General features: G+C 28.9%; 1 pseudogene; it reads left to right on the forward strand.

Annotated features, from left to right (window-relative positions):
* The first annotated feature begins 12,192 nt into the window (after window positions 1-12,192).
* LOC145271924 (5S ribosomal RNA) lies at window positions 12,193-12,309 on the forward strand (annotated as a pseudogene).
* The last annotated feature ends 1,299 nt before the right edge of the window (window positions 12,310-13,608 follow it).

Consider the following 13,608-nt stretch of genomic DNA (forward strand, 5'->3'; position numbering starts at 1 on the left):
GGGCAATAAAGGAGGGCTCATTTTATGTAAACTTAATTAAATAAAATTATCCTTATTCTAAAACCTAAAATATTGAATAAAATATCAAAATTCAAACAATTCTCTAGCGAAATATTAGGTAAATGTGGACAGCAAAGTATTTGAAAAATATTTAAAAAAAAACATTTTGTGCTCAGTTGTCTTACAATTCGACAAAGTTTGGATCAACTTATTTTGTTTATGGTAAACATTATTTTCTCAGAAATCATAAAAGTAAATAAACACATTTTTGGTGGAATCCAAGTTTAGCGTAACAAATTCCAGAGAATTAAACTTAATAAAATAATAATTTTATGTAAACGTAATAAAATAATAATTTTATGTAGACGTAATAAAAGAATCATTTTATGTAAACGTAATAAAAGAATCATTTTATGTAAACGTAATAAAAGAATAATTTTATGTAAACAAAATAAAAGAATCATTTTATGTAAGCGAAATAAAAGAATCATTTTATGTAAACGTAATAAAAGAATTATTATTATTTTAAAAGGTATTGAATGGGATTTTTAAGCGTAAAAAAAATAACTTACCTTACATATTGTAAACTTATTTTAATATTTAAATTTTACTTAAATAAACACATTTCGGTCAATGTCAAGTTTCTTTCCAACTCCTTAAAAAAACTTCAATTTAGCTATTTAATTTTCAGTGTGATATTCGTTTTCAGCACCCTCAAAAACCGGCGCTGTTTTTTTACTAAGAGATTCGTTCACTTTGTTTCATTTTCAAATTTATTTTATATGACGAAATTATTAGGTGCCCAGAAGGCGGGTGTTTTTTTACGTGAAATTTATATAAGGCAATGATCTCTCACTTTAAAAAAAAAAAGTAACTTTTTCATATCAAGAAAACTACTTATCTAACCCAAATTTACATGTGATATTCGTTTTCAGCATCATTGAAAACCTGGAAAAGTCATCATTTTTAAGTTTTTGAGGAGTTGGAAAGAAACTTGATATTGACCCAGTGACCCACATGGTCACATTTCATATTTTATTCGCGAAACCAATATTTTTATTGGATTGCAATAAAAAAAAAATAAACTTATTTTAATATTTAAGATTATTTTAAAGTTGTTGAATAATATTATTGTAAAGTGAAAAAATAAACTTACCTTCCATTCCAGGAATTTAATATGAAAAAGAAATCTTTTTTTTTTTTTTTTTTGTGTCCAACGGCAACGCAGAAAATTTGTTTGTTTGTTAGGATTTCTTATTATAATCTTTAGTAAATTGATACAAATTTTGTTTTGTGTGTCCAATTCATTAAGCAATTAAATATATGAAAATATAAAATAATCAAAATTAAAAGAGAAAAACACAATTTAAACGTGAAATTATTATGAGAAGAAAAAAATCAAACGCTTCAGAACAAAGAACTTATGTTCATCGTAAAACGGTGTAATCATTATTTTGTTCCTCGTGTAAAAGATTGAACATTTCATTATTATTTGGATTAGTCGAACTACTGTTTACATCCAAGATGAGAACAGTAATCCAAATATAAAAAAAAAATGCAAAACTGAATATTTCACATAAACAATTCAAAAAGGAAGGAATTGAACAAATAGCGAAGTCAATCAAATAACAAAAACTAGATTTGAACTAACAAGAAACAAAACAATAATCACATGATTACATTATGAAAATTGCGACTTATTTTTATCAGATTCGATTCCGTTAACTTTACGATGACCTTAACTTATAAGTCCAGACTTAAACCTAATGTTTCCATTCAATCAGCATCAAACGACTAACGATAAAAGTGTAGTACCTGTTTCTAGTTTGTTTGCACATTTCAGCCATGTGTCGCGTTATCGTCATTCTGGCTTTACTTGTCATGTTTTACGCCTCCCATATATTACCCCCTCCTTTGATAGAGAAATAACGCAATGTTGTAAAATATCCTGACTCGCAGATGTGAATATGAGAAAAAATACAACAGAACACAAATCAATATTTAACAACATTCAGATCGCCGTGTAATTTGATTGTACTCTACTGGTTTTTGTGTCCTTTTACTTGTAAACATTACATTCTTAAAATTTGGGGTGGAATTAATTATTGTATGGATGTATGTATTGATATATATATATATATATATATATATATATATATATATATATATATATATATATATATATATAAATAAATGTTTAGAGGTACAGATTTTATATACAGTTTTAAATATAATGGGCGGAAGTCTCTCGAGAGCTCTTTCAGCTATCATCTCATCTGGAGAAAATCGATAGCGTAAAAATAATAATACTATGTCGAAAGTAAAGAGTTCTGATGGGGAACTATTGAATGTGCCAAAAATACGGGGACACTAAAATAAAGTTTATTAACGTTTAAAAAACGATTCAAATATTGGCCCAACGAGGGGGGAGGAATGGGAGAAAAGATTCAAAGTTCCCAAAAGAGAAACAATGCGTTAGATGTTTCTTTCTGCCGGCACAAAGAAGCTTTCTGCACGGCAATAGAGACAGACTCCAAAATCTTTAAATGGTTTCTGGAGTCCGCTCTATGTAGCACCTCGAACCATTCCAATGCCTAGCGGTTTCAGGAAAGAAACTATTAGAATAGAAAGATGTCTGGCATCTTTGCACCTCAACAGTGAAGGAAGGGGTGAGATTTTATTGCTAAGCAGGTTTTTCAAGGATATGTACGTCGAGGGACACAATTTAATCCTAGTTTCATCACAATATGCCGTGTATATATATATATATATATATATATATATATATATATATATATATATATATATATATATATATATTCCAGGTTTAAACTATTAAAGTTAAGGTTGTGCTTATATGTTTAAAATTAAACGAGTGTAATTAATAAATACTACAGTCCTCAATGTACCTGAAAACCTCCCAAAGTCGACAAATTAACGGTGAATGCCGACGGGTCGGTAAACTAAAAAAAAAAAATACTGAAAAATAAATAAATACAAACACAATTCATTATTTAACATGTTTAAAAGAGTGTTTTCTTTGCTTCGTTTATAATATTAAATTCCCGTAAATCGGTACTTCATTTCGAAAGCATCGACTTTTTTTTTTCGCCTAAATTTCGCAAATATAGACTTTTTAAAAAGATGTTTGGCTTTCAAAAAATACCAATAAAGGCTAAATTTGGTCAAGAAAGCCGATGCTTCCAAAATAGGCATCGATTTGTTAGAACGTTGAATTAGAAACAAGAGCACCTCTGAAAAAATGTTAATTATTGGTTTTTCTTTAATTTATTTGGTATAATCTGGTACATTAGTGACCATTCGATAATAATCTGTTGCAAAAATTAATAAGCAGACGAAAATAAAAATTTACAGAGGGCATACATACCACTTCCATATATTGCAAATGAAATAAAAAGCTATTCCGTTGGAATTTCTGCAGTTTACGAACGGTGTTGTTTTAAGATAAGAGTTTCAGTTTAAATGCAAATTTATAGTATTTATTGTTAGATGAAAGTACAAGTGTTGTTTGTGAGTGTTTTTGAAAACGTTAACAAACTTTTCTGTTGGAACTTCTGCAGTTTACGAACCGTGTTTTTTTTTTTATTTAGGGGTTTCAGGTTAAATTCAAATTTATAGTATTTATTTTTAGTTTAAGTTCGAAATAGTTAAATGAAGCCCCCTTCCTCTTCTGATTGGATTTCTAAATAAAACGTTATTATTTCAATTTACAATTTAACAAATTATTTTGTAGTGTATTTCTTAACTTATATAACAGTAAAATGATTTTTGAATGTTTTCATAAATGCATTTTTCATTAATGCCGTATTTCAGATAATATATTCCTGAATTAATTATTTTCATACGACGGCGCCATTTATTTTTGTAAAATATATATATATATATATATATATATATATATATATATATATATATATATATATATACTTATTTCTTCAGTATTGTAGAATACGGGGCGTACTATATTTTAGTGAGGATTTTAAAATTAAATCCAATTTTTACTATATTATTTTTTTGTTAGAAAACAGTATATAAAAACGTCCATTCTTTTTTTTATTTTTTCTATTTTAGCTAATGTAAAAAATAAGAATATATTTTAATTAATGTTGGAAATATGTTTATAGTAATTATTATCTTTCAGATTAGCAAAACAATAGTTTCAGTAATTTTACGAAAAACTTTAAAATCTTAAAAAAAATAAATTATAAATTTTCTTTCAGTGGGACAAACATTACTAATATACCATTAAGTAGGAAATGCTTTGAAGAATCGATACAAAAAAAATATAAAAAATCGATAAATAACTGCGCATTTTGCTAAAAATACGATAATTTCTTTCGACAATTCCTTGTTACTTAATATCACTTCACCTGTGGTCGACTATAGATGCTAAAAATAGTTGTTCTATATTAACAAACAGTTGTTACCTTTCCCCTTTTGCAAAATTACGAACATGCCTGCACGATCCAAATAGGAAGAGGGGCCGAAATTTACTGTGTTTTTTTCATTTCCGAGAGACAATGAATTACATTGCGGATGATTGCGATAAAAAAAAATGCACATCATCTCAATACAGCAAAGTGAAGTTATGAAATGTTTGAGAATAAAAAAAAAAAGTGGTATTTCAATTTTTTTTCTTTCTGATTAGTACATTTATATCATTTTTTTTACATAGGCATCACCACTTATCAAGGCCAAGGAACCACTCGAGGATATCAATTGGACAATATTGTCAGTAATGAAACTTTAGTGAATTTGCTAACTTAAGGGCAACGGCTTATCAAGAGCTTGTTTACATTAGACTTGAAGACAACCATATTGTTGGTACGTCTTTAGGTTCTTCCAAGTCCCAAAACTACCGACCAGCTTTAATAATTACTAAACGTACAACAAGCATAAACGACAAGAATTTATTAACAAACATGAAAACATGACAACACTATTAATATTATTATTATTTATTTTTATCTTATTTATTTATTTATAGCGACAGTTAGCTAGATGACACCGTATAGTAGTAATAGTAGGGACAGAGCAAGAAGAAGACGAAGTGTGACGTAGTGTTCACATCAGCCAATCACGAGACTGGCGCCGCGTGCAAATTGAAGAAGATGCGGTCGGCCATATTTGTTGTGCGAGAAAAATGTGAATATCCCGATGAAAGGGTAACGATACTTGTATAAAATAAATCTCGGCACAAAAACGTAACTAGTCATTATTTTTTTTATTTTTTTATTTTTAACTTATGTACGTAAATGTTTTGTTTATTTATTTTTAACTACTCTGACGCCGGGATTCATGTTATTGATTATTTTTATTCCAAAATAAATTTTAATTTTACGCATTTTACTTTTGTTATTAAAACAGAAAAAAACGTTGCTTTGCGTATTCTATGTTGCTAGTTGGGGTCACCACTGTTGGTACGGGTTTAGGTTCTTCCAAGTCCCAAAACTACCGACCAGCTTTAATAATTACTAAACGTACAACAAGCATAAACGACAAGAATTTATTAACAAACATGAAAACATGACAACACTGCAATTCAGAACATAAAGGTAAAAAGATTACTCACTTCAATAGTGGGGTTTACGGGAGGAGTGAGGACTGTATTCTAGAGTTGTACTCTGTCTGTCCAACATTGTCTTTTAGGAGAAGAACTTTTTGCGTCCGTGCCTCATGTGTACGGACTCTCCTCTTCTTTTTTCAAGGGACCTCACTCCTTACCCTACACCGGTAATCCGGTGCTCTTATTTATTCCCCTACAATATTGTAGTCAGCTGGAAAGCAGGAAAACAGAGACAGTTCCACAGGTGTGCAGTTCTAAGAAAGAAGCTTTGTTCATGGAATCTACGTTTAGGTTTAGGCACGGATAAAAGGTGGGGAGGATTATTGATAGTGTTTTCAACTAAACGAGTGTTTCTTGTGAAAGTTTGGCGAGGGGGGACCATAGATTGAAGCTCAGTCGAGCACTTGCCATGAAAATAACGATAAAGCAAAGACAAACTTTCAGAACGTATTTTTAAAAATATGGATATAAAAATATATTTTGCATGTTATTTATGTTATGTGCTGAAATAATAAATTATTACTTAGAAATATATTATTTTACATGGAGAGTGTGTTGTAAATATTCTGTACTTTCACCTAACAATTTAATAAAAGCAATATCGTAAAACTTGAATTTCTTGATTAAATAATTCTAAAAATGCTGATATGGAGTTCATCGAATTCTCTTATAAATAATTCTTGTCGCAAAGAGAATGACAATACAAGTAAAAATAAATATCAGAAAATGAAAAATTCAAACTTTTGATTAAATTCTACAATAAATTTTTGTAATATTTTAATATTGAATGTTTGAAATATTTCTGCATTAGTATTTTTGCTTATACATTTATTTGTTTGAATTTAATTTTTATCAAATTATTGTTCGATTTTCAGTTAAACAAATTCATTGGTCGTTTTCAGCTTTGATTTCAAAATATTGTTCTGCTTTGATTTCAAAATATTGTTGTTCATTTTTATAAAATGTATTTATTTTTAGTTTTATTTTTTTAAAAAACGTTTAATTTTTATAATCGTTTTTTGCCTTAATTCATATTTAAGGTTTTTGCAACATTTCAAACATACCTAATTAACATGCATATATTTTTTGTATTTCTATTGAATTGACTTCAGTTTCACATTTGATTGTCTTCTGTTTCAAACCTAATTTAACATGCATATTTTTTATTTATTTCTATTGAATCGACTTCAGTTTCACTACAAGTCAAATGGTGTTCCTTTTTTTTATGTATTTTATAAGTAAATAAGGAACATATTCTAATCTTTAAAATCTTTAATACAACGAAATGTTCAATTTCTTTTAACGTATTAAACAGACAACTTTCAATGCTTTTCTTTTCATTAATATTGTATGAGTTTCACTATTAATCATCGTGTTCTTTTTTATCTATTTTTAAAATCCAAGTTTGAAGTTTTCTGTAAAAAATTCTACTAATCATCGACAGTTTACTTTGTAACACATCTTGCTTGCAAGGACCTCGGCGATAACGTCATTTTTCAGCTGATAGGCCATCTCTCACCTGCCTGAATAATTTTTATTATAGGATGAACATGTTTTAAAGCGTCTATTTAATTAAAAACACAATTAGTGACGAGTTGGTAAGTTAGAACGACAAGATGGCCGAAATTCAAACATTCAACTGGGAAGTCTTCATGAAAACAAAGCACATAGAAACGTATACTTGTCGGCCATTTTGTTTTCTTTTTAACTCTGCAATTCGACATTATTGTTTTTTTTTCAACAAATGAAACTTTCAAATATGTCTATTTGTTAAATATTTGACTTTTTAAAAATCTTAGTACTAGTGCACTTATTGGTCTGTGCTGAAATAATAACGTTATTATTTAAAAAGCCATTCTTAACGTAGGGAGTGTGTTTTGTACCTATTCTGTACTTTAACTTTACAATAGAATATAAAAAAACATATAAAACTTGAATTAAACTTGGAAATACGATTTTAATAAAATAGCTCGGATTAATAAGTGCACTAGTACAAAATCTTTTATGTTTGTTGTCTTCTCAGCTAAATACCTCTATTTTTTTATAAACTGTTATAATTGTTTTTTTAAGAATAATAAGGTACTTGTACAGTTTAGTAAAGATAATAAAAAATGAAAATATCGAAAAAAGGTTATATTGTACGTATCCGTTTTGGACTGAATATCTCCGAAAAAATTTTTATTTAATTTGATCGAGTAGGTTTTTTTTTAGCGGAAACCCACATTCTTATGAGAGCGTGTTGAAGTCAGCCAAAACTACTTGATGAAATTAAGTAAAATTTTTTTCGGAGAATTTCGTTCCATATCGGAGACGTGCAATATAACCTTTCTTCGATATTTTCTTTTTTATTGATTAAACTGTAGAAGTACCAATAATAATAATTAGAAACACTTAGTCCGAATCTTTTTTACAGCTTATATTGCCTTTTACTTTAAATAGGATGTTCCGGTTAAATTCAATTCTTATGGTTTTTATTATTTAGTAAATTTTAGATGAAACTACAGATTATTATTTTATGTTCCCGCTAACCATGTTAAGCATGGGTTTCTCTATAATACGTTACTATTTCAACACTGTCCGTGTTTTGTATACGCAGCAAAAAGTTAAATTGTAATTTAATTTGAAAGAAAAGGGTTTGTTAAATTAATGTTTGTTCAATTCCGGGTCCATTTATAAAAAAAACAAACTTATTTTTATTTAAAAAAAAAATATAAGGAAAAGAAAAAGAAATATTTTTTTTAAATAGTAAATTGCTTTCTATAAATTCCTGTACAAAATTTTGGAGGAACCGATTTAAAATATTGAACGTTGAAATGACTTCACAGTCGACAGTCATTTAAAGTGGAAAACTATACATTCACTATTTCAATATCTTTACCGTTTACACTTCTTTAATGAAAATTTCTGCTGTTACTGCACTTACTGATCCGAACTATTTTTTAAATCGTTTTTCCGAGTTTAATTAAAGTTGTTTTTTTTTCATTCAATTGTAAGGTTAAGGTGAAAATATTTTTAAATCGTATTTCCAAGTTTAATTAAAGTTTTATATTTTATTTTATTCAATTGTAAGGTTAAGTTATAGAATATGTAAAAAAAACACCCTCCTCTCCTCGTGTAAGGTATGTCTTTTTAAATAATAACGTCATTATTTCAGCACGGATCAATAAGTGCACTAGTACCAAATTTCTTTAAGCAAAACTGATCCGGTAAAGAGGAAATCAAGATGTTCATACGAATAAAACTTTTAAGAAAAACACTGACGTAAAATGCATTGCATTGTTAAAAGTAATAAAATATTGAAAAACAATCTTACCTTTCGTTGTAAGATATTGGATACGAAAAAAAAGGCAATAAAGATTTGGATGTTTCTTTTTTTGTTTTTGTTCAAAATTGAAAATTTGGTCGGTTTGTAGGGATTTCTCTAGTAAACTGATACAATTTCAATTTCGTATGTCCAATTCATTTGGAAATCCAAGAATAAATGAATATTCAAAAAGGTAAAAAGTTAAAAATTCAAAAACACGATTGAAACGTGGATTTAAAAAATGGATGAACAAAAAATGAAAGTTTAAAATGAAAATATATGAACATTAAAAAAGATTTTAAAAAGATAAAACGTTATAATGAAACGTTTTCAGTTTTTAAATGTCAGTTAATTACGTGTTAGAAAACGTTTTCTTATCAAGTTTAGAACGTATTGTTTTTCATAAGACTAAAATAATTAAAAATGAGAAGAAAAAAATAAAACTAAGATATCTTTGTTCTGCGTTACTTATATGCTAACGGTCAACAGCAGTTTGAATAAATGTTTAAATGAATATATATATTTAAATATATATTATGTAAATATATATGTATTTCAATTAAAGTAGTATATATATATATATATATATATTTATATATATGTATTTATATATATATGTATTTATATATATATATTAACATATATATATATATGTTAATATATATATATATATATGTTAATATATATATATCTATATATGTTGATATATATATATATATTTATATATATATACTTTCATCCATAAACATATATTTATATGTATATTTCTAATAAGAATCTGTTTTTTTTCTGACTTTTCACTCCAAACAAAGCACAGTGCCACTTTGATATAGGGGGCAAATATATCGGACATAATTTATAAAAAAACACTATGTAGGGAGCTGAGCAGCAGGATATATGTTTATATTACACTTGTACTTCTGCATGTCAGTACAGTCAGGGAAACAGAAACCGAAAGAGAATTTCAAGGTCTAACACTCCTAGGGAAGAAACAATTAAAACAGAAGGATTTTTACATCTAGGGAGTTCTAATGTGTAGAGGTAGAATTTTGCTGTTTGTAGGGTTTGTCTGTGGTGTTTACGTCGAAGGGGTACAAGACTTGTAGTTTGTCGGAGCACCTTCCATTAAAGTACTTGTAAAACAGGCAGGGGATGCAACATTTCGTCAGTGGGACAGCAATTAAAACAGGGCCCGCACTACCCATTAGGTGTTTAAGCGGGTTCTATTAAGTTGGCGACTCTCTTTTGAGCCTGTCTGAGGGCGGGACAAGTAGCAGATGCACCAGCCGAAATTTGGCAACAATACTATATACATGGATTAATGGTGGACTTGTAAATGAACAGGATACTCTCAGGCGTAACTTCATAACACGATGGAGTAAGCCCATCTTCTTTGCAGCAGGCTTGGCAATGCACTCAATGTACGTGCTCCCACTCATGTTCCTCCTGAACGTTAAGCCGAGGCGTTTGAAATAAGTACGTTCAGGTAATGTATCATTAGCCATGGCTAATAGTGGTTGAAAAGGTTTCTTGTAGTTATTAAAGGCAAGGAGTTTAGTCTTGGCAGCATTGAATGTGACAATCCATTTTGTCCCGTTTCACCGCAGATTAGACGTCTTCCTCTAGGATTTCCACCATTACCCTGGATACGTGTACATTTGTTTTCCCCTCGTGTCTGTTATAGAGCGTGGTGTCGTCAGCGAATATACCCATCTCAGAGACAATTTAATCGGGTGTCATTTATGAATATTAGGAATAATCAAGATTCGTGGACCTACCCATGAGGTACACCCGCATTTATATTATATTATTTGTATGTAGGACCATCGAGGGCAATTTGGATTCTTCTTTTCATTAAGAAGAATTTAATTATGTTAAATATTCGTCCAGTAATACATTGAGATCTGATTTTCATGAGAATACTATTATTCAATATCTTCAGTTCGATTGGTTTCAATAAATTGGCTGTAACACTTTGACAGTTATGGACGTCAAAATCCAAATCTACTTTCTATAACAAAAACTTAAACAAAAGTCTTTTTGTCTTTTGTTTTTGACAAAAAACCAACAAACCGAATTTAAAAATTTTACTAATGCAAAAAGTAACGCTTATTTCTATTAATCGCTTTTAACTCATTTTCATATAAAATTCACATAATTACATTACAAGTCATAAACCTATTCATTATCTTCATACACACATTAAAAAAAAATTAAAAAACGTATTGCTTTATTAAATTAGCGATGACAACTTAAAAAAAATATCGGTGTTTTCATCGCAATAAACTTTCCTTTTATATTCCCTGTGTTTATTGTCAAGAGAAATTTCCATGAACATGTAAGAGTTCTCGTTTGTGAAACACGTTACCATGGGGCTGCTTCCTTGTAGACTAAAACATAGTCTTCTTCAAATCAAATGTCAACAAGTACTCTAACCTATTTAAGACGGTGGTCATAGTGTTCGCTAATAGTCTGAAAGTCTGGAATTCACTCCTCGATCGAATGTACACTAAAGACAGAGTAAGTTGAGAAATCATGGGAAAAAAGAGTAACGCACATCCACTATGCCTTGATGTAGTTGCCAGTAAAAGGGGAAAAACTACAGCTAAACGATTTCAAGTCACTCGCTATTAACAAACCGACCTTCTTTATGTAATGATTGATGGATATCCTTGGACAATCATCCGCTGCCTTTTCTAAGAGTAACGCAACATTCCTAGACTCAATCCTACATTCTCGTAAACCTTGTCTCTATGTGATTCACATGGACATATTTAATTTCTGGCATGTTCTTCAGATAATTTACAAAGCTATCTGCTGTATTTTACGAGAGGGTCTAATGTTCAGATACATTGAGTTCATTGCCAAGACTGCTGCAAAAAAGATAGGCTTCCTGCATCGTACTATGAAGTTACTTACGTCTGAGAGTATTCTGTTCATTCACAAGGCCACCATTCGCCCATGAATGTAGTATTCTTGTTATATTTGGGCAGGTGCAGCTGCCTGTTTCACAAGTAATTTGATGGAAGGGGCTTCGACGAACTACAAGCCCTTGTACCCCTTCGACGTAAACACATCAAACAAACCCTACAAACAGCAAAATTCCACCCCTACACATTAGACATCCCTAGATGTAAAAATCCTTCTATTTTAATTCTTTCTTCCCTATGAGTCGTGCTAGACTTTGGAATTCCCTTCCGGGTTTCTGTTTCCCTGACTGTACTGACATGCAGAAGTTTAAGTGTAATATAAACATACATCTTGCTCCTCAGCTCCCTACATATTACCCCTACATTTATATATATATGGGAGTATCACGTTGACACACCGGTTCTCGTCAGATCACCGAAGTTAAGCAACGTTGAGCCTGGCTAATACCAGATGGGTGACCATTTGGGAATTCTAGGCGCTGTATGTGCTCTCCGCTTATCTCGGCATTGTTTACAGTCGTCCTGTACCTCAACTTGCCACTGGTATGCAACAATGTTGACTTAAGAGAGGCGTGGTTGGAGATTGCGCAACTCTTGCCACACAAATTTCACGCGCAGGCACCCTTACACGACTGAAGAAAGCCTGTTTATATATATATATATATATATATATATATATATATATATATATATATATATATATATATATATTTATATATATGTGTGTGTGTACATTATAATATATTTGAATATATGATAAATATATATTTTAATATATATATGTATATATATATATATATACATATATATATATATATACTTAAACATAATATAATAACATATATAATAAATATATATTTAAGCATATATATATTTAAAGATATTTATATATATATTTAAAGATATTTATATATATTTAAAGATATTTAAATATATATATATATATATATATATATATATATATATATATATATATATATATATATATATATATAGTGCTTTAATTGAAATACAGAAATATTTATATAATATATATTTGCATAGTATATATTCATTTACATATTTATATAAACTGTTATTGGCCGTTAACATATAAGTAACGCAGAACAAAGACATCTTAGTTTTATTCTCTTTTTTAATTATTTTAGTCTTATGAATGGACAATACGTTAATAGGAAAACGTTTTCTAACACGTAATTTACGGACATTTAAAAATTGAAAACGTTTCATTATAACGTTTTATCTTTTTATTTTTTTTAATCTTTTTTAATCTTCATATATTTTCGTTTTAAACTTTCAATTTTTGTTCATCCATTTTTTTAAATCCCCGTTTCAATCGTGTTTTTAAGTTTTTAACTTTTTCAATATTCATTTATTCTTGGATTTCTTAATAGATTGGACATTTGAAATTGTATTAATTTTGTAAAGAAATCCCTACAAATTGACCAAATTTTCAATTTTTGACATAAACAAAAAAGAAATCATCCGAATTTTTTATTGCCGTTTTCGTATTCAATTGTTTACAACGAAAGGTAAGATTGTTTTTCAATATTTTATTACTTTTTACAATGCAATGCATTTTATGTCAGTGTTTTTTCCTATAAACATCTCGATTTCCACTTTACTGGATCAGTTTGGTTAAAAAAATTTAAACGATAAAGAAATGGTAAAATGTATAGTTTTCCACTTTTAATGACTGTCGACTGTGAAGTCATTTTAACGTTCAATATTTTAAATCGGTTCCTCCAAAATTGTGTACAGGAATTTATAGAAAGAAATTTACTATC

Source organism: Euprymna scolopes, chromosome 46 (genome assembly GCF_053919585.1).
Source record: "Euprymna scolopes isolate OS-2025 chromosome 46, ASM5391958v1, whole genome shotgun sequence".
Classification (NCBI taxonomy): Eukaryota; Metazoa; Mollusca; class Cephalopoda; order Sepiida; family Sepiolidae; genus Euprymna; species Euprymna scolopes.